Consider the following 21,672-nt stretch of genomic DNA (forward strand, 5'->3'; position numbering starts at 1 on the left):
CACTATGGTCGAATCTATGGTAATTTATACTATAATGCAGAATATATAATATTGTCCCTAATGGTACTCTATACTTTCGACTGCGTTAATACTATTTTAGCGTATGATATTTCAAGTCGATCAACCGGTGCCCTTCCTGGCCTACTTGGCGTTTTATTTTGCCACCCTCTCTTCTCCCCTGCGCTCCATGTACACACGTTCCAATAAAAAGCGCAGAAATATGTATTGTTTGCAACGAGCAAGTTTTCGCGTGCCTTCGGCCACGGGCAGCAAGTCCCATACGTAATTATGCCTGGATTAAGTTGACGCCAACCGCTTACTCGTTAAAAGCTGTGCTAGTCAGTTACGAGACCCAATTAAGTATTATTCAAACTACCAACGAATTTTCGCAAAGCCTCGGCCTATTTTCGCAGCGGCTGGTCGTCATTTAACATCAGTTCGAGCATTTACATTACCCAACACGCGTGCCTTCCAACGTGCCAGTTACTAGGTCATCTTATTTCGTGCTCGCTTACGCTGATAGATTGCTAGAGCTAAAAGAAAGAGTGTTTTCAGTTTTCGCCAAATCGGCCCGTGCTAGCGTTACTAAACGCAATGTCATTTTGCTGCAAGCAAATAGATTCAGCTCCTCGGTTCCTATCCGTCGAAATACGATGGGGGTTGCCGTTCTGACTTCACGAGCTCAACACGTTTCCTGGAGCGATTTCAAATAATAGTAGCTTCCCCCGAGCAGCTTCTGTAAATGCCTACATAATTTCTCACAACACGATTGCAGTTAAATTCATTTGTCTTCCAGACGAAAGCAAGATATATGTAATTCAAGAATCTGTCTTCATAGCTCGAACGTCTAGGTACTATGTTGCTATTATTGCGGCTTTGACGAGAATTGGAGGTATCGACATTCAAAGTAACGATTTCCTTGTTTGCCAAGCGTTTTTACTGCTCGTCATATACTCTTCTGCACTTCTAATATAAATATCTTGTATTTCTATTAGAAGTACAGGAACTGTTGCTACGCTTGGCAGGAATTGCTGAGTGTCTATCGGGGCTTTCTACAACTCGAAAAAAATGTTCCCCGTTGGTAAAAATATACAATAGGCATGACGCTCTGCTGACGCTCAGGATATCAAAGGGTAGGATTTCGTCGAAAATCTGTTTTCTGCCTGCAGCCATCGTTTGCTGGACATTCGTTGTTGGCAGATTTGCTGCCAACTCCTCTGCGCGATTCGATCGCTCAGTTTAACCTCTAGAAAACATTTTGGAGCGACAAAGCAGTACAGGAGCTAAATAAACGTGCAGGGAACGTGCGAAACAATTTATACAATTAGTAACACTGCAATATCGTAATAATTCGATAATTATAATGTAGAATATTTATTTGTGTAACAATCGTTTTATGCGCCTGTCTTTTTATGAGAACTTGAGCGTTGGGGAACTGCAGTTTGGTCAATAAACTTCAATCGATAAGGCAGCATACTGCATGCGATATAACTAAAAAAACAAGCACATTGTTCTTATTTCATAAATTATAGTTACGCGAAATAAATCAAGAACATGACAACGTAAAAAATGGATTGCTTTTCTATAACTAGTGGTAAAAATTTTTCAATTAAAATTTATGTATTATAAATATTGCCGGTGTATTAGTACGTGTTGGAAGACAAAGGAGCATACGGATATCCATCGATATATATTATTAAAATATATGCCAAGTGATCATAAAACAGCAAGCATATATATTCAAAGGTTTTTGTAGAATACTCTTTGATGCCCTTGTGGAACAACATCTCCACAATAGGCCTATTGCCTGTTATATACAAAGGATCAAAATTAATAGATTACAAAATAAATATATACTTAACCAAGATTTAGTTTAAGCATATACTATTATAGCTACAAAAAGGGAGGTGTATCGTTCACGCTCATAACTTCCGTAATATTGGCCCTAGGGTTCTGTATTAGAAGGTTTCAAAGTAACATAAATGAAATATGGTTTTCTGCCGAAGTAGTACTTTCGAGGACTTTATTAGTACATTATAATCATTGCGTTCTGCCTCCGGTACAAACCGTCCCCAGACTCAAATAGTGTTCTGTCGCAAATACAAATTAAAGCGAATTGTCACAAGCTTCACAGGAACGGGTAGTAGGCAGAACATCTTGTGTTCCTTCTCTTAAAGTATGATCCTGCGCAGCAAACGTATGAGTTCCTAATTGAAATAGAAGGCGACTTCAATATCATTTATCTAATTCAGAAAATAACTAAATAAGCGCTATTCCCGTACATCACATATTGATCTTCCATCTGTTTAAAGCGTAGATAAGTATTCTTAATCTAGCAAGGTGTCTATAATTTTCCAGCTAGACAATAATTCGAAAACTACTGCCCGAAAAGCAAACGAACGAGACAGTCCTAAATTGTTGTGAATCCTGTAAATGCTATTAACAGTTGCTCGATCAGTCAGCTTTGCCCTAGACAACTTTTTCCTTTAAATGGGAGAAGGGCTTTTTAAGCTTACCCCATATATTATATATATATATTATCTAGTGAAAATCCACCCCCCCACTGTCAAAACCGAAAATTTGAATTTGAATTGTTAGAGGCGACGCAGTTACGCTACACCGATGTGAACCCCTATTTTGCATGGCACATGGAATACTTGGGCAAGAAGGAACAAGCGTAACAAATAGCTACTGGTAGCTGTGAAGAATCTCATTTAGTGATTTGAATCGCTTGAAGTACGATGTTGTCTCGCGTGTACTTCACCATCTGGTGAGTTCAAAGCGGCGTTTAAACTCGAGCTAAAGTGAGCAAAAATTTTTTTTGAAATAAATAGAAAAAAAATATTGCACACGAGTTTCCTAAGGACTAATTTTTCCGCTCGATTGGGACTCGTCTTATAGTTTTCATTAATCGTATTCTATCTGGTCGCTGCTTATTCACCTACTTTTCTATAAAAAATCAGCCCAATTGGCTAGTGCTGCCGGTCTAATAAAGCTAAATATTAGCTTCGCCTTATGACCCTGATGATGACTTTTGTTTAGTCATTAAGTTTCCCGCTGGAATCTATGGAGTTCCATTAGCGGACCCCGAACTAGATTTTAGATCACTACGTTACGAAGCCCGTTAGAAATTTCTTGTTATCCTTTTATGTTTGTACTTTTTAAATGTCAGGAGCAGCTGGCGCAGCTAGCTACTTTGTGTGCCGTCCTTTTAGCACTGCGACGTTTTGCGTGGGTGTTTGTGGGCACAGTGAACTCAGGGAAATCCTGTTTATATAGTTACTTTTAAGATAATTATATAATACCTCGTGATAGCTTAACGGGTAGTATATTTGGCTGCTAATCTTAGAGACACGTTCTGGTCTAGGCGTATCTAGTGGGATGCCTAACGGCTATACCGGACGTAATATTTTAAACACGGAACTGCGCAGACAAATTCCCGTATTCAACTCTAATGATTCTACCTGGCCTTTAGTATATACTATATTAAAGACTGATCTAGGATGTGAAACCTAAATGTACTTCTGTTCATATATTATTTATTTATATTCTAGAGGCCGAATAAAGATTTGATCAAATTCAACGCAGTGCTTCTTAAAGGTGTGCTTTTCCGCTGCTCTATAACATTTAGGTGCTTGAGGAGTTCAGGACATGTCACACTTTTTTTAGGCTTAGACTACGTTCTAATAAGCTCCAAATTACTTACATGATACGTAAGTTCCCCTGTTTAACGAAATCGAGCTCAATAGGCTTTAGCGGTGTACCTACCTATTCCTAATTTGTGTTTCCCTACATAACTATCTGCCGCATGCTTACAAATGGTAACACGTGGGTTATTTCTAGATAGCTAGTTTCTTCTGTGGATTTTTAGCTTCTTTTCTTTTTGAACCCTATTGGAATGCTGTTCTGTCTTGCACCCATTTTCGACTAGAAATACACCGTAATATGCTACTCTGTTTTTTTGTATTATACACAAACTATGACAAAGAGATGATCGCGCAAGTTGCAGTCCAACTTTACCTAACGTTGAAAAGTTAAAAGGAGCGCGTTCGGGCATCCATCAATCTGATTCTGCCCAAGTGAAACCTTGAATATGTTTAAACACGTATTATTAACGATTAGGTAGTTCTTGATTACGATATTCTAATATACCTATATGTATCTCTGATGCATCTGGCACAGGGTTTCTGATATCTGGTCCTGCTAGGTTGGCACCGACCCAATTTTTTGCCCTTGCAGCCGGACTTGGTTCTTCACCTGGCCGTTTGCTGGCTGTTCGCACAGTCTCGCCATCCCTCTCTAGTGGCTGGTTGATTGATAGAAGTTGCTTGAAGCACAAGAACAATTAATGCTCAATCTTTTAACTAATATTAAATAATAAAATATTTTAGCCTAAAGTTTTTATTTTTATTCAAATTAGTTTGATTGGAACGCTTCATTAATTCTGCTCTGAGTGCTTCGGTTGTCGACGTTTGTATCCATTTTACCAAGTTGCCGTTATTTTCGATGAATGAACTAAACGTTTTGGCTGAAAAGATGAAGTGAGATATATCGATTAATCATTCTAGAAAAGCAGAGATAAATTATTACCCATGTTTCAAACGTTAAAAAACGTGACTGAAGTGAAAAACGTGAAGAAAACTAACAGCTGTATGTGGGGTAAAAATGTATGTGCATATACGTATTTTTTTATGGTGTAGCAAATAGGAATAAAATATATACAAATATATGTACTACATAAAATAAGTTAATCGATGCAGTAGGTGAGGCCAATTGGAAATACATGAAGCTGATTGTTTTTCATCGCCTTCCTGTAGCCGGCAATATTACGCGTGCCTAGTTTATTTTGTATGGCACCATTTCGGAAACTGTGTCCTTAACAAACGACAGGGACGACAAATCAGTAGATGCAGTATTGACGTTGCCAACAGCTATTTTCGTAATTAGGTTACGGCCAAGCATTGAAACTTTTCAGGGATTTGTCGAGTTTATATAACATGTCTAAACATATTGCTGAAGATGCAGAAAAGAGTAGATTAATAATAATACATTAGAAATGCAGCAGACTTCACTGGAAAGCTTACACGTTAATCCAGTCGACGGTTTATAGGAAGCAACCGGTGAACAATGAGGAAAATAACATCGAACAAATCGGTCTGAGTCTTTGAGCATCTTCGACGCCAGTAAGTACACACATTTTATCTAGTTGAAATAGGCCAACAGGCTGAGACCATGAATCAACTGATCAGAACAGTTGTCCGCCAATATCGGCAACCAACGGCTAAACCTCTACGAGGAAAAGCCATTGGTTGCTAATTCAAGTCCGGCGATAACTCCTACCATACAACAGGTACACAAAGCTGCGACAAGTTTCAGCTGCTAAGTTAGTCGGACATTTTATACAGAGTTTTACGATGACTATCGCTTATGTAGTTCCTCGACTTTTTGACTCTGTCTATTCAAATATTCAGTTGTTGACGTTACCTATCCCAAAGATAATACTTACTATTTGTTGCCATGTTTTTCATTTTTGTTTTTTGCTATTTTATCTGTGTTTTTGTCTTGAGACACGTGGTGATGTGTACCTGATCGAATTGTCATGTATGATCTTGCGCTTAAGATCTTTGAGCGATCCATTCTTGTTATTCTATCGTTTTGTATCGTCTCTATTTATCTCCGTGTTCATTTGTTGCTTTCGATATGGGTAATAGATATTTGTCACTGGAAGCTCACACATGTGTCAAGCCGTTAAGAGGAATTAACAATAAGTAGACGATTACGTGAAAGCTATTTCGCGTGAAGGGTTTACGTTGCACGTGTTCTGTGACAACCATTGTTTGGTTCATGGCAGCTAGACGCCAGGAAGACGATGTAACGAGACCAGGTGAACCACGCACCGAGTTGCGACGTATTGATTCGTCTGGCTACAAGCTTTGAGGCAATGTCGTCGTCACATTCAGTTTACCACCATATTTATATTTAAAATGGAGGTATATGTTCCTGTAGTAGTCCAATTAAATCAACGAGTAGTTGTGGCTCTGTTTCTGAATGAGGTCCGAGGGCGCGCGTGTTCTTCTCGCAAATTTTACACGATTGAAACTACGCCCCCTGTTGGAACAAAACAGTATCACTAAAACACTACCACCAAGTGATATACCCTGCAAAAATTAAAACTCAATTTAACACTTCATTTTAATTAGAGATGAGGCAAATCAGCGAAGCCGACCTGCGCGAAACCTATACCGAAATCTATGTACATTTTTCTTATTTTAAACAACTGTTTTGAATAACAAAGGCGAATAAATATTCTACCTTTCTCTTTTTTAAAATGGTTTCCTGAGCCCAACATTTTTCTAATGTCACCCAGATCGAACGCTGAACCCGTTGATTGCTTCGAATTAGAAAATACCGTGTGTGGATTTTGAATTTCATGCTCAATTTTTCATACTCAAGTAACAAATGCCCTTGGAGCACTGAACGAACTAAAGGACTGGCACGCACCGTAAAGTACCAAATCTAAAACTGGGTTCGCTTCAACACCTTAGATTTTACTTGGGGTTTTTTAAATCTCGACATGGCACTCGCTGAAAGCCTTGTGAATATTCACAATAGATTCGCGTCAATCGCACCTAATGGAACGATTCGACACGGGCGTCGTATGAGGATTAGCTACAAGTTCGATAGTACATGCAATCGGCTCACGCAAGGCGGATGGCTGGCGTAGCTTTCAACGAGGAACTTGGCCGCTGCAAGAAATGAGAAGTTGAGACGTAGTTCGAACAGAGATAAAAGAGTACGAAATCGCATAAGTTATGAGTAATTATGTTAATGAGGTTATTTGTGTAACGAGACATAATACGATTCAACTTAACAGTACGTCCACATTTCAGTATTTGGTAGCCTCTGAATTCCTCTACTGGCCAAAATAAACAGATCTGCCTTGCAAATAACATGTTGAAAATAGATAGGGACCCATATGGGCACTAAATCGATAATGAAAATGTAGCAAATATGATAATTTTTGTTGCAGATCAAACTCTACTAAAAAAAACGTAATGAAGTCATTGAGTGAACACATATTATTGATAAACAATTTGGCCGATCGTGAACTGGGGTGGTATAGTTTATTTGCTAACAGAAAAGTGATGTTAGAGCACCCTCTAGGTACTTCTTCCCTAGCGGAAAGGTTCTGACGTTTTCGCAAAAGCTGAATCCTTTCAGCGCCGATAAGCCCCGTGATGAGCGACACCGTTTATTTAAATCATAATATAATTATTATGACTAAAGGCTGCGTAGGAAACGTAGGTAAAATGACATAGACTTAGCTATACAGTTGATTAGTATTCAGATGCATTACATGTACAGGGGTACAGCATTTAAGTTGGATTTTTTCTTGCACTTCATTTGAAGGCTATAGATAAATAGTGTCAAATAGTTCAACGATTTTTTCCGCCTGCTAAAAATGTCTTTCCTGACGGTAATATTTATCTAATACAGCCATTATCTACCACGATTGCAGCTTCGATTTGGGAAATTTTCTGACGGAGTTAGGTGTGACGCTAATAACAGGTCAAGGTCCCAAAAAGTGCAAGGAAAACCCCGAATAGTAAGAAGAAAAAAAAAAGGTATTAGGCAAAACAGCTTCTAATTTCTATATCAAAAATCTAGATATGTCAAGAAATTACGTTTTGATTTTTGAGTCCTTCAAGTCCAGTTTGCCTCGTAGAGATCTTTCTCTGATTTTTTTAAACCACCCAAAAACAGGCAACGGGCAGAAAAAGAAATTTTTAAACTTGGTGCGAATTCGTCTAGTATAAAGATATTGGACAACAGGTCATTTTTGCCCATGGTGCGAAAATGACATAGTGTTCTTCGCAGTTACAGGTATGTTGTTTTGTGCCTCAAATAGCTAGTCTTCCGGTGCAAAGAATGGTAAATGAGAGGGTTTGTCCAAATTTAGTTGCGGAACCCGATAATCTATCTCGTTCGTTAATCTGTGTCTTGGAGCAGGCAGGCCCAGCCTTGTTACTAACCGGTAAAAGCACGCGCTGAGCAGCTATCCGCTCGACTATCGTCATGTAAATGTGCTTGTTCTAACGAATTTATATATATATATATATATATATTCGTTAATGCTGAGAACTTATGTGGAGTACCTCTGATCTAAAATATCGCCTATTTCTATTTATATATTGGTCTACTGGGGCAAGATGTTTTCCACAGACTAGGCTAAAATATCCGAAGTTGCTGTTTGGCAGACCAGAGATTTTACGATTTCTTTGTATTCATAGAGCTAAAATAAGTACAATATAAAGCGCTCACAAGTACAGTAGCGTGTAAGAATAATAAATTGCCTCGATCTTGAGAGCGTTCATTGGGTCTTTTCAATTTACCCTGAAACAGAGGTTTCGAATTGTTTAACCGAAGAACTGGCTAACTCGATCTCTGCAGTCATTTACAACGGACTTTTTGTCATTTTAACGGATTTTATGTAAATTGTTTGTACAACTAAGATGCATGACGATCGCCTTGACTGCAGTGATTGGAATTTTCGGCTGTAAGGTACTAAACATACACCCGCCAAGATGGTCCCTACCTTTTTCGTATTAGAATTTGATCGTGGTCAGTCACTCTCTTATTTTCGGCTACGGGTCGAATTCGCCAGCTCTTTGCAACTACAGGGACAACGGACCGTGTGTCATTTGGTCGATCTTCCTGCCCTGCTTCAGGGATTAACAGATTTGCGGGCTGCTTTCAGAGCATTGTACACCGCTCAGAGCTTTGGGGACTCAAAGCCAAACAGCGGAGCGAGCGACTTGCGCAGAAGACGGAAAAAGACACTTCGGTGGGTTGAATATATCTCGGATAGTAACGACATCGGCAAACAGATTTAGAAACGTCTGACACCTATATAGCACGTCGCTGAAAAACGCAACATTCTGAGGAAGAAATCTTTCTCAAAAAATACATGTATTATTAAAATTGTATATTACCATATACAAGACTGATTGTAAGGACTTGTCAGATTGGTACCTAAACATTAATTTATATACATATAACGAATGGAGTGAAAAACAATTATGTATATGTCAGGGCCTTAAACTATTTATTATTTTTATGCAGAACAGCTTAATATTTTACAATTGTGTGAATGAAAAAAATAATAGTTACGCCTTTTGTGTATCCACCTGATTCGTTTATGCTGAACGTGCCATCTCCTAGAAAATCACAATAAAAATGTCTTTCATTTTGTCGCCACTGTCTAAATTAAAGATGAACGTTGGTCAACAAAAAACCAAACGTTCGGTTTTCATGTTCAATACATATAAGGATCAACCTTGTGCCTGCTTTGTGATTCCTCAGAGTTTCTCCAACGTTGTATCCTTGAAGAATTGTCAAACGCCCAAAAACGAAGGCTACCGCTAAAAGAGTCGCCAATACTCGCCGCTTATAATTCGTGTCTCCACCCATTTCAAAACAACGTACAAACAAGTTGAACAATGTTTTTATCGTTTATGTATACTGGAAGCAGTACCTTGCGCATACTGCTTCTAGCTGCCTTGCGTGCCTATCAGCATAAGCGTTAAATATTGACTAACGTGATAAACTTTTCACGACGTATTAGAATTTAAACTGGTAAATTCCCTTCATCGGAGAACTTATGCTTTCTATGCCCCAGTGTTATTCATTGCTAAATTTTCCATTAGGCACCCGTTTCAGGCTATTACTCTTCCCATCTCAAAATCTCAAATATTGTTCCCATATCGAAGCGGTACCCTGTCTTGAGATTTTTTGAAGACTCGAACTGGTAGTATCACAAGCAGGAGATGGGGACATGCCTACCGCAAAACATTACTTCGAGCAGATAGACTTTGAAGAAACTGCCAATTTTGTATCTTAACAAAGTGTGATTTTAAATTATTAAAGTAGTTTATCGAACGCTGTTTGTATTACACCATAAACAGTTTTTGATTTGCAGGATTTTTTAAAAAATGTTTCTGTTTTTTTTGTCGCAGCGCCTACAGGAGCCACATGCGAAAGATTTGCATCGAATAATTCTGCCGTAAAAGGCGCCCTTTCGAATTTTTTTCTAATTAATGTACGAATTTTTTCTGTGCACCAATATTATGTTTTAAAGGTTCTTCGATAGGCACAGAAGCCTATGACGGAATTAATCGCAAACGTAGAAGGTAGAAATTCATACGTATAGCTCAAGCGGGAAGTGGATCCCTTAGAATTCTAAGACCTTTACTTATCTTCTGTCAAATAGACATTCAATATAAGAAAGCAACGCGTTTATCTTCTGCCACATTAGCTTTTTTCTTTAGCCCTTATGTTTCGCGTTCTACGTTCGGTATCGTCGTTGGGCGTTCCATCGCACGACTGGCTTCCACACGAAATTAATGCCCGAGTTCTAATATAGACCACAATGTATCCCTAATATTAGCAGGCAAACACGTTACCCGCTAAGTGATCACAAAAATTTGCAATTCTGATTTAGGTAAACGCAGCAATTAATCCCGTTATAATCTATGACTTGAAATTTCAGAGCACGACCTGATTAGTCCTTAGCTATCCTTAGCTGCTTCCCAATTTAGATAACGAAAATACCAGAGTATCTCGAATCACTTCTTTATCAACCGTTTCGAGTCGGGGCGAACTTCGCTGAAACTAGACAGAGATCAAAATATCTACCACAGTATTGCGCTACACGAAATTTTACACTGCCTCACTTTCGCACTATATTTTAACTGCCTATTTTGGATAGACGGTAATACGTCAGCGTTGTAAGTTTAAAATCTTTCTCCGTCGAAGTCCTCAAGGCGATAAATCTATATCGTATGATTTGAACGTGTTAAACTTAATTAGGGTCTTAACAATTATGGCTTTACCTCGCGATTAGGGTACTACAATGCAGGAAAGACAGAAATGAAAGAAGCCTGTTTAAAGGGACGAACCACTTGGAAAAGCGCCAGACATGGCGAGGCGTCGCGAGGTATCCAATAAAGAGGAGACTTGCGAAGCCGATGTTCCAATCCGAAATTTCGACAGCTATCGTTTTGTTAGCCTCAGGGTGAACATTTTCTGGAGATCTGTTGTAAATGGTAGTTACATGAATTTGTTTATCTGTTAATTATAGACTAAAATAAAAACCTTTACAGCAATATGGAAAAATGTACGGCATAGGCTACACGACCCACGTGCTTAATCCTCAGCTTAATTATGAATTCCAAATTGGATGAGAAATTCGAACAGGTGGATGCTTTGGAATTATATGTGAGCTTCAACCTATCTGAGGCCTTTTGCCATTAATAGATGTTACTGGCTTTTCTGTTGAATTTACGAGGCTCAATATAAACGTATGCGCATGTAGGAAATAGTTTTAGAGCTTCCCAGAATTTCTTTCCATTTTTTATCGAATACACGTGGGCGCACGTGTCCCGTCTAGCTGAACAGATTCGCCGATTTTGTAAATTATTCTCCTTTCAACGTGACTGTCACCTATAAGTGACTAGCTAACCTTTGATACTGCCAGGTGATGCTAGCAACCATTCTTTTCGTGAACCTATTCCAGATTTAACAAAATAAGTTAACCCTAACAACTGTCCATTACAGAACTTGGAGCCACGATAAGCCACAATTTCAGACTTGTGATTCAACTAAACAAAGACCTGAAATTGCTACCTGCTCTGGGTATATAAAATGTAAACTTATGAAATACTTTCGTATTTATTAAACTTTATGATTACCTTCAGAAGCAATAATCCAGTAATTTATTTAATAGGAATAGTTTTTGTTTGGCTCCGAAGCTACAGTTCTGCCGTACACAGCATATATACTTTAAGCTGTAGCAACATATTCTCCTCAGATATAGTGCCTATAATCTTCAGATTTAACTAAGCAAGCAAGAAGAAACTAGGCAAAAAACCGTTAGGTCAAAGGCATTTTTTATAATTACAAGGTATTTCGACTTCAGTAGTGTAAAGTCCTACAAGGCCCGGTCTGAAAGCTGACTACAAAGTGCACTGCGATTTAATGTCGTGTCTAACGCTAAAGACACATAGTGAATTACTTGACCTTTGAATCGACGCGCCACTTGTACTTTGCTTTCTACTCAATTTGTTTTCTAAGCTGTTTGGTTGCGTACAGCATTTTGGTTTTATTACGCACATGTCTGTTCTCTGTATAACATATAATTTTATGGAAAAGTTGGCGCTATAGAAACGGTGGTGTTTTCTATTTCTAAAGCCGCAGTTTTGTTGTAGAACCATGTGAAAACGTTTACAGATTTAGGGTATTCAGTAGATAAGAACAGATAGGACACTTTGATCTTGGCTAAAAGGCCGAAGAGCTTACTGATTAACCGATACACTGGCCTGCTAATAGATTCTTGTTGGAGCTGCAACTGTTGCATTCTTAAACTTTGAAGTAGTCATATATGTATATTAAAAAAGGAGTTTGCTAATCTGAACAAAGGGGTAGTTTTCAATACAGTGGGTTACTCTTATAGCAACGCAAGCGTCCGCGTTTAGTCATACTGGCAGCTCAACGGGTAAGTTATGTTCCCTGCAAAGAGATGAAAAGCAAATACTTTGTTCGGAACGAATTGCCCAACTATTACATTGGACCATGTCAATGAAGACATGCTGTTCTGTATTCAAACCCAGTGCGAAATATCTTTACTACGAAAGGATCCGTCAGTCAGTCCATCATTAGATGTAATAACCTGCTGGCAAAGACAAGGTTGCTTCCAAACAGGGCGATGTAGTAAATTGAATTCATATACAAATCAAAAAAGGATAAGACACCGAATAGCTTTTATTACGTATCCTTGGGGCAATTGCTAATGATTAGATGCAGAATTCCATTTAGAGCAAAAGAGAAAAATTGACAAGCATAAAGCGTCGGGTTCGAGCCTTCCGTTCGAGATTTGTGATACTTTCACGCTGTTCCAATACGTAATATGCGTGATTATGTTTGGCTTTCACTTGTGAATTTTTCGCAAAAACCGACACCTGGCGGTACCGGTACAGCTAAACACCGATTACCCTCGAGGCAGAAGGGATCGTTTTAACTATCTTACGCGTAGAAAATGTCATTATATTCGCTTTAACCAAACGGAACGCTTGGCATCAGACTTAAGATGTCATTAATGGTGGGTTCGATACTACCGTCGCCTTCCTTATATTTCGAAAACTTGGTTTCGCATCAATTTTCCGGTCTTTCTTCTTCTTCTTCTTCTTCTTCTCTGAAAACCACTTATATGTTTGCGGTACTCCTTACTAGTTATCGTTTCTAGGTCATCCCATACACCCCGCGATGATCGTTCGCGTCCTGACTTGGCTTCATATGTATGCATTAATAATGTACGCATCGTATTGGGACCTGTTTTATTGTGCTTTATTGTTTTCATTGGTAGGTATTACAACAAGTTACTTGCTTCTTGCTATAGTCAACTTTCCCAAGATTTCAACGGCAATGGCTAATATGCATATGAAGTTTGTTCGCACGCACTGCATTTATCTAGGCTATCTCCGAAGTTCTGTCCGAGAACAATGTTCTCCTGAAAAATACATTCGGGGATACGGTTAGAAAAAGAACCTTTGTTTGTAGGGGAAAGTCGATAAAGTAGACTTCATTGAGTCTCACAAAGAATCTATGCTGTTAATCTTTCCGCAGAGATCCCATAAAAAAGGCTTTAGTGCTCTTAATAAAACTGGTAATAGCTTCGGCATACTTGTTGCGGTCAACAATCACACGGAGATATATTTACAGATTGAAATTCTGGTTATGTCAATCAGTCAACCAATTATTGGATTCTTATTTTACCACTATTTGATTTGAGCTCCTTTTAAACGAAGAATTAATTTTCTAGAAAACTTTATAACGATGACTGCTGATATCATGTATGGCTACAAGCCGACTGTGACCAGTTGCACAGCCTTTTGAAATGAACTCTTGTTCTATAGCTTCGTTTGGTTTCTTTAAAAACTAGGTTATGGAACACCTTTGAGCTACACTTAGCGATAGATATTTACAGATAGATGTCAAAAATCTCATTAAAATCTGCGCCCCAAGGATTTTACTTATATTTTTAGATAGCCTAACAACTACACTTATTCTACCAGTATATGTACTCATACGTAAAATTAGTCGAATGATTTTGAACTTGAAGCCTACAACTTGTGTCAAGCCCCAGACTTTTATCTTTATGACGTGTATGAACATCTTTGCTGGAGGCAAACTGCAGTGATAATAAGACAGCTCAAATCGTATAACCTTTTTTTACATTCTGCCATAGGAAAAAAGCACCGAAAACACCAACCGAACATCGAATTAATACAATATAATAAAATTTTCGATTGGACCTTGGATTCGGTAAGGAAACCCTGGCATTGCTAAACTGCTTCCTATCCGTGACCGAAATCTATTGACTGGGTTTCAAAGCAAATAAACGAACGAGGTACAGGAACGCGCGGATCATATTGGGCATTAATTTGACCACGTGGGGAATACAGGTTCGTTCTCTTTCAGCTAAACGGCAAACAATTTTATCCAGTTGTACCACTTAACTATATAGATGATCTTATATTATACAAAATTTTCCCAACAGATAGAAAAAAGTGACTTGACATAGTAAGAGTCGCGCTTTTACATCTGTACTGTAAGTGAGTGAAACAGAAACGGCAGTAGAAAAATTATTTAAGTGAATAAAGTAAAAAATATAGCGTCCTTTGGAATATATTATACTGGGCTGCGTCCCTTTTTGTCTCCAAATTAAATGCCACTCTTTCTCCATATAAAGAGTCTGGCATCTCCAAAACGGTATTCGAGTACACAGAAAAAAAAAGCTAGAAAGACAATTGCGATTGAATAGAACCAATATCTAAATAAGCTTCTGTATAACAGCGGACTTCTGTGCGTGTGACAATGACCAGCTGCAGTTTTCGAGGAAACTCGTCCAATCGTTTATTTACCTACTAAATACATGCACATTTTCTGCTTTCTTTAAAAAATGAGCAGGAGTACTTCAGAGGTACAATTTACGAATTTTAGAGGACCAAAAATTCCGCGCTTACATGGAATTAGATTGACAGAGTAAATGGGTTAAAACTAACAATGGATATTCCTTTGTTCAAATCAGGAAATAATTGATGGCAATGAGGTATGGTCTTGTTATCACGTAACCAGGTTCGATAGCCGTGTCAACAGTCCATGAGTCTCTGGATGGATGCGGGCTGCATTTACTGGTTCATTTTTAGCGGTATCTCATAGTAACAAATGTTCCTAATATCCATTGCTAATACCACCTTCATCATCTTACAACCGAACCTATTTGATTTCTTTTCCAGGCGGCGTCATATTCTCGCCCAGAACGTTTCCGACTGGCAATAAAGATTAAACCATACCTCTCCTATAGCTACCCTACGCTTCACTTTTTCGCGCCTTAAATTTTGCGGATTGCGCACGGAGTATATGATACGCATTTCTACTAGGTGACTTGGGACCAATCTTTGCACATGTTTTTAATATTTGTGTTATAATGTTGTGACGCGCTACACCTGGTCAGTTGGTCAACAGAGTTTCTCGACTAGGAGTTCTTGCTTTGTGAAAAGCTTCTATAATTGTGGCAAGGCGTTCTTGTTTGTTGAATCCCGATATCTGGTTACCGTTGCACTGGTTCCGATTTGAAGACATTTCCGCCATTCACATATAGCGATTCCACTTAAGACTAATCTCTGGTAAATTTCCGCACCGCTGTAATCTCCGAGAAGCAAAAACTTGGCCAGCGAGCGTTGACTGTTGAAATTAAAAGATGTTTCTCGTTTTCAATTTATTTACCCTAGAGTAAGGTCAACCGGTTTTTCTAGATGACTGGAGTTTTTATCAGTTGATTTCCGCCCATGAACCGTGCATCGTTCAATAGCTATTCAATCTCGAAGTCTGTCAGGCTTGTTTGTAACAGTCAAATATTTAAACGTATTGAGATACAACCCCTCCTAATAAAGGCATTCCGCGCTAGTAGATAAGAAATACAAGGTGTACTACAATGTGTACACAATTTGAATGAACAACTTTAATTTTTATTTACGTAAGAATAATATTTAATTTTGAAAGGAATCCACATAAAATATATAGCTTTTCCTCCAGCCGCAAACGGGCAAAATTATTATTGTTTTACATAATAAATGGGATAATAGACTGAGTAGATTATAACGTGTTGATAATAATGGACTATCAACCTATAAACCCTAACAAACATTCCATTTGATGTTGTGGTACATTTTTACTCAGTTACGGATTTAAAGTCCCCAGTGTCGTCGGTTCCTCCAGCGCAGATTTTATCTGTAAGGAATCTTCACGAGAAATAGTACCCCCTCGTCCGATCCAGCTCTTTGGGTGATTCTCGTCAAGACACACACTTACATAACAATGATAATGTGCAGGTGTTTCATTCTGTTGAAAATAACACTTACCATCTTAACCGAAAGCGTCATAAAGACGTGGCACAATTAACTTTTTACATAAACACAGCTCATCGGCTCTAGGCGCTGCACAATCAAAAGATAATGGTCAAATTAATCCTTTGCTCAAAATGCTGCGCCACACTGTAAGTTCTGGTGAATTTGCAAACCGTTTTTGCGTAACGTGTGAAGCTGAAGTTACTCAATAAGGGCAATAATGTTGATTAATTGTGTCGCGAAATTTGGATGTAGCTTCATCGCTTCAAACAATCTTTCCGAAGGCTCTTTATATATAAATATCTTTATTGATAACATGTTCGATTGCTAAAATGTAACTTTTACGCTTACAACATTTTCAAATGTATGACTTGCTGATGTCAAGCTCACGACTTGATTGTCTCATAGATTTTGAAGATCTTTCGCTATAACTTTCTAGTATTTACTCTTACCTAATAGAGCTCATATATATTCTTAGTTTCAAAACGTTATCTAGTTAGTTTCATACGTTTCAAACTTATTTTCTGTCCAATTAATTGTAGGTAGATCTGTTTAACTCTTCTTATGATATTGTCTTCGTACTTCTGCTGCATTCTTATCCACCCTATATTTTTTTGAAATCAACTTTCTTTATTCAAAATTTAATATCGGTCCACTTATTATTTTCAATTTATCACTTGCTGAGCAAATAATAATTACAATATTATGACCCGTTTAATAGTGCATACGTTTTTTTGGTATACCCTATATATATTTGTAAACGCTAAAAGGACACTCACATTACATATAGTTTTCGTAAGCGACACATCGAGTTTGCAAGGTTAATTTTTGTGGCTCAATAACTTCTTGCATGCAAAAGTTATACTTTGGTCACAACATTTAAAACAACTTATCTCATAATATACGAGAATATACAGAGAAATTCATGGAAGGCTTCGAAAAGTCGACAAATAGCGAGGGCAGACCGATAGCCATACAAATGGCTAATACATTGTGTCCCAGTCGTATGCCCTAAATAAGCTTAACGCTTGTGATTAATCACTTCGCTAATAGCTTTGAGACGACTGATACGATACCCCAGATGGTAGTATGACTAATTCACTATCGTTTGTCACACGAATTCCGCTACGAAACTAAATTAACGCAAATAATTATGTTACCTACTAAGATCCAATAGATTGATCATATTCTATAACAATGCCATGATTGAAATTAATAGTTAATACAGTGTGGAAGTTTTTGTAACATTTGGATTGAGGTGGCGCGGCACACCACTGCACCTTCTTATGACTTACAGAGATCACGACTACAAGTCTACGCGTAGTATTTCCCGAGGCCGGTCCTCCAGTAATAACAGATTTCTATCGAGCTATTGACATATCTCTATTGACTAACCGCTATCAGTAGTATACTGTCCGAAGTGTCGATGCAAGACACATACCCAGAAGACTGTTATTTAATATCTAACAGCACTGAATATCTTTGTGTGGCACATTCGCCGAAAATGCTATTGTTACCTCAGATTAGTAATAAGTAGTTTGTGATGGAGCGCATTATAGTTGAAAGAAAGGCAACCGTGCGAAAGATCCTCCAAGCTATCAAGAACATGGAAATCAACAAGGCAGAACATCTGAAATGACTACCTCAAAGGCGCTCTTGTTCCGATCTTAAGCAGAACTGCACCCTTTAAAGGTGCCTACGTGTTGGTCCTGTGTCCCTACACTGAAAAGGTGCTTTTCGATTGATGATTTCCCAAAGCCAAAAGAAGGCAACCATATGTTACACTCGTCGTGGAGTGAAATCCACAAAAGTATTGCTAAAAGTTGTTCAACATTTTTCCGAAATTAATATACTTTCCGTCTTTTCAGAAAGCAAGAAAGGTATGCTAAGAAAACGATAGGGATCTTTACCAAGTAATTGACTCCTTCCTAAGGCATGCTCAGGATCATTATCTCATGCCAAAAAATCGACTACTTCATTTTTTTCTGATATCCCACTGCCCCCCAAAAATTTGAGATTTCGCTTTAGAGCGTAGGCAATCGACGTCCTCTCTGAATGTTTTAGAAAGTGGGAGCAAAAGTTCGGTTAATTGCTAGGTTTTAAAAAGAGTGATGCCTTCACCTCAACAAATACGCACTCAATTTTTGTAGAGTTTCCTTGATCCATTCCGGCCTCAACTCAACTACTAATAAATGTTGTTGTTACCTGTTACGATTCTTATAAAGGAATCCCATTGGATCTACTGTGGATCTGATATATATTTTTCTTTATTAACTCCGATTCATGTTGCCTGGGACGCCTTGCTAACGCCCCAAGGAGCCAGTACTTCCATGCCAACGGATGCCTCCGTTCTAGCCTCTAACCCACACTTTAACCCCTACCGAAACCGTATTTTGCTGATACCGAAGAGTTCAACTCAGCAAAAACGAGCAACATGACGGTAAAAATGAAGCCACTGATGGGTGCACTGTCTGTTACACAGTGAATACGTATTGGGTTGCACGTAGGATGGTAGCTCTGTAGGTAACGGATATGCAATGGCGAGACTGTCATAATGCTTTTTTGTGGCACAGAGTAACCTAGGTTCGAGTCCTGACATAGACACAGTTTATTTTGCACTGACAGCTAGTCGTTCGATATAATGCTCTATCGCAGTGCTGCACATAAAATTCGAAACATTTAGGTTAGATACAAGACAGTGTTGAATACTATATAAAAAAAAAACATAATGATTTGCCATAAATAGAAAACCCGCTGGAAACGGACATTTCTGACTACGGTATATGACATGTAATGTTTTGTTTACCTAATTGAGAACTTACATACAACAATAGGATGAAATCGCTTTGCGCTTCTTGTTTAAACCGAAGTCACCTTGACAGTAATGATAATCTGGTAAATTATTTAATGTCAGCTGTTGTTCCGATCATTATAAATACGTGCTTTTCTTATACGTTTACCATTTATACCCTTCAGCGGCTAGTTCCACCACTGCAATGGTAAGCTGCCACCTGATAGTCGGACAAGCAAATCAGCTTCCGCTTACGGTGTTTTAACTACGCTTTGTTTCAATATATGGACGTGTAGTATGAAATACACGGAGCCGATTTCGAGATTTTTTAAGTAAAAGCTTGAATAGAATAGGATAAAGACCATCCAAGAGAAACGCGGTGAGCCGTGCTGGTGGTTGCGCTTCGCAACGATTTTGCCGTTGGAGGATGACATCCGCTGTTTCTTGGCATTTGTACCAGTTGAAGGGCATCATAGAGGCTGGTCACTAGCCACGAAACTAAACTAAAACGTTTATTTAATTTAAAAAAAAAGTGACAATTATTTTGAATAAAAAAAAATTAATTAGGCAGATATAAATAGAAATAAATGCGGTACAGGTTTTGACATCCCCTTTGGAGGTCACTCAAAGATTTTGTTACGGCAGGCGGTATTTCGATTTCGCCTTCAAAATCGCAATTGAACACACACAACCATGCTAGAATTGACACTTAATTGAAACTCAAATATCTGAATTTTCTCGTTTATGTAAAGGAAAACTCCTTTGAAGGGTTACTGCGCATCGATATCTGGTTGAGATATTTACAGGGAGTTTGTTCCTTCCTAAACCGATGGTCTAACCGGTACTAAGAAATAAAAAAAAACTGCTTATTTCTGTTTTTAACGCCAGTTGAATATGTACTATAGTTGCCATAGCTGTTGCTACTAGATAGGCTGTTGATACGTGCTACATTCGGCACTCAATTTGTCTGAAGTTTTTAGCAAGGTGCCATCGAGAAATATAAAAATCTCTTGATTGCACATTTCTACAAAAAGCACTACGTGCTCGACCTACAAAATCATTGGCTGAACATTTATTTTTGAGGGAGTCGAGCAGAAAAAGGGCTAAAAGCCTGAAATTCGAATAATGAATGTAAATAATTTCCATTTATCTATCTTGTGGTATTTCAGACAGTCCGTATCGGCAACACGGCTACTGTCACCAGCAATGTACGCTATAATTCTAAAATCCTTTAACATATTTTCCATAACCAAGCTAAAACTGATTGGCTAAACCATGCACCTTTATCCGTGGACAAACTAAAACCACGGAAAGACCCATAAGAAGCTCATCTACGCGGAGAGCGAAGACACTTGACACCAAACTCAAAATAATGTCTTCCTTTGTATTAAAAGGTGTTTTTGAGCTGACTTGACGTTCTGGGTTGAACTAAGAATATGCGCTCCTCGATTTTTCAAATCGTGAAATTAGTGAAAGAGAATAGTCAGACTTACCCAATTGAGATGTACTTGTCAGTCATATTCAATAAGTAAGCAAAATGAGAAACGTTTCGAACACAAGTTTTCGTGGCAGATTACATCTAAATAATTTTTATTTTAGTCAGCTTGACCAGAAGAGCTTCCTTGATATCTATACAGATTTATATGCTAGTAGTTTAGTTACCGACTTACAATCGGAGCACACTGAAGTTTATGTGATTAAGCATAAGTACGAACTTGGCTACCTACAGCCAAGTAGTGTGACAAATAAAAACAATTCTTCCTATAGTTGTTCATGCTGAACTCAAAAAAAGTATCCGTTCTTCCTAACGTAGTTTCTTTCGAAACTTTCGACACCAACCTCCCCCCGTAGATTTTTGAATATGATAAGTATGTTGCATTTAAAGATTATGTTTCAGTACAGGAAAAGGCGATCCCACATAGTGGGAACCTTGTGGCGACACATTTGTATACTGCAAATTATACAGCTCAACATCTGTTAAATCAGTGCCTTATTGACTCTGAACTACGTCTCGCCATTCCTAAATGCTTATCATACAACTGGTACATAAAAATGTTTCTAACTCTCACAGAGTTTTTATTATTTTTGAACTTAGCCTAACTGGACCCATATAGAAGACGCACAACCTGAGGTGGAACGAGATATGAAGTGAAAGAACAAACAATGAAACTGCCAAGCGGGAAGCAAAACACACATTACACACAGTGTTAGTACATTGATTGCTTCTCTCTTTAGGTCCAGCTAACTGTAAATTGAATTCTACAATTTACAGTTAGCTGGAGCTAAAGAGGAAGCTATGCTTCTATTTCTGTTCCATTGCAATAGAAAATGCATACGCGAAAAATGGTGTCATCGGAAATCCTGCGAAAAATTTGTCATCGAAGTTCATTTTCATTGCTAAGAGGAAATTCTAATACT

This window comes from Varroa destructor, unplaced genomic scaffold (assembly GCF_002443255.2).
Source record: "Varroa destructor unplaced genomic scaffold, Vdes_3.0 BEIS01000005.1, whole genome shotgun sequence".
Lineage (NCBI taxonomy): Eukaryota > Metazoa > Arthropoda > Arachnida > Mesostigmata > Varroidae > Varroa > Varroa destructor.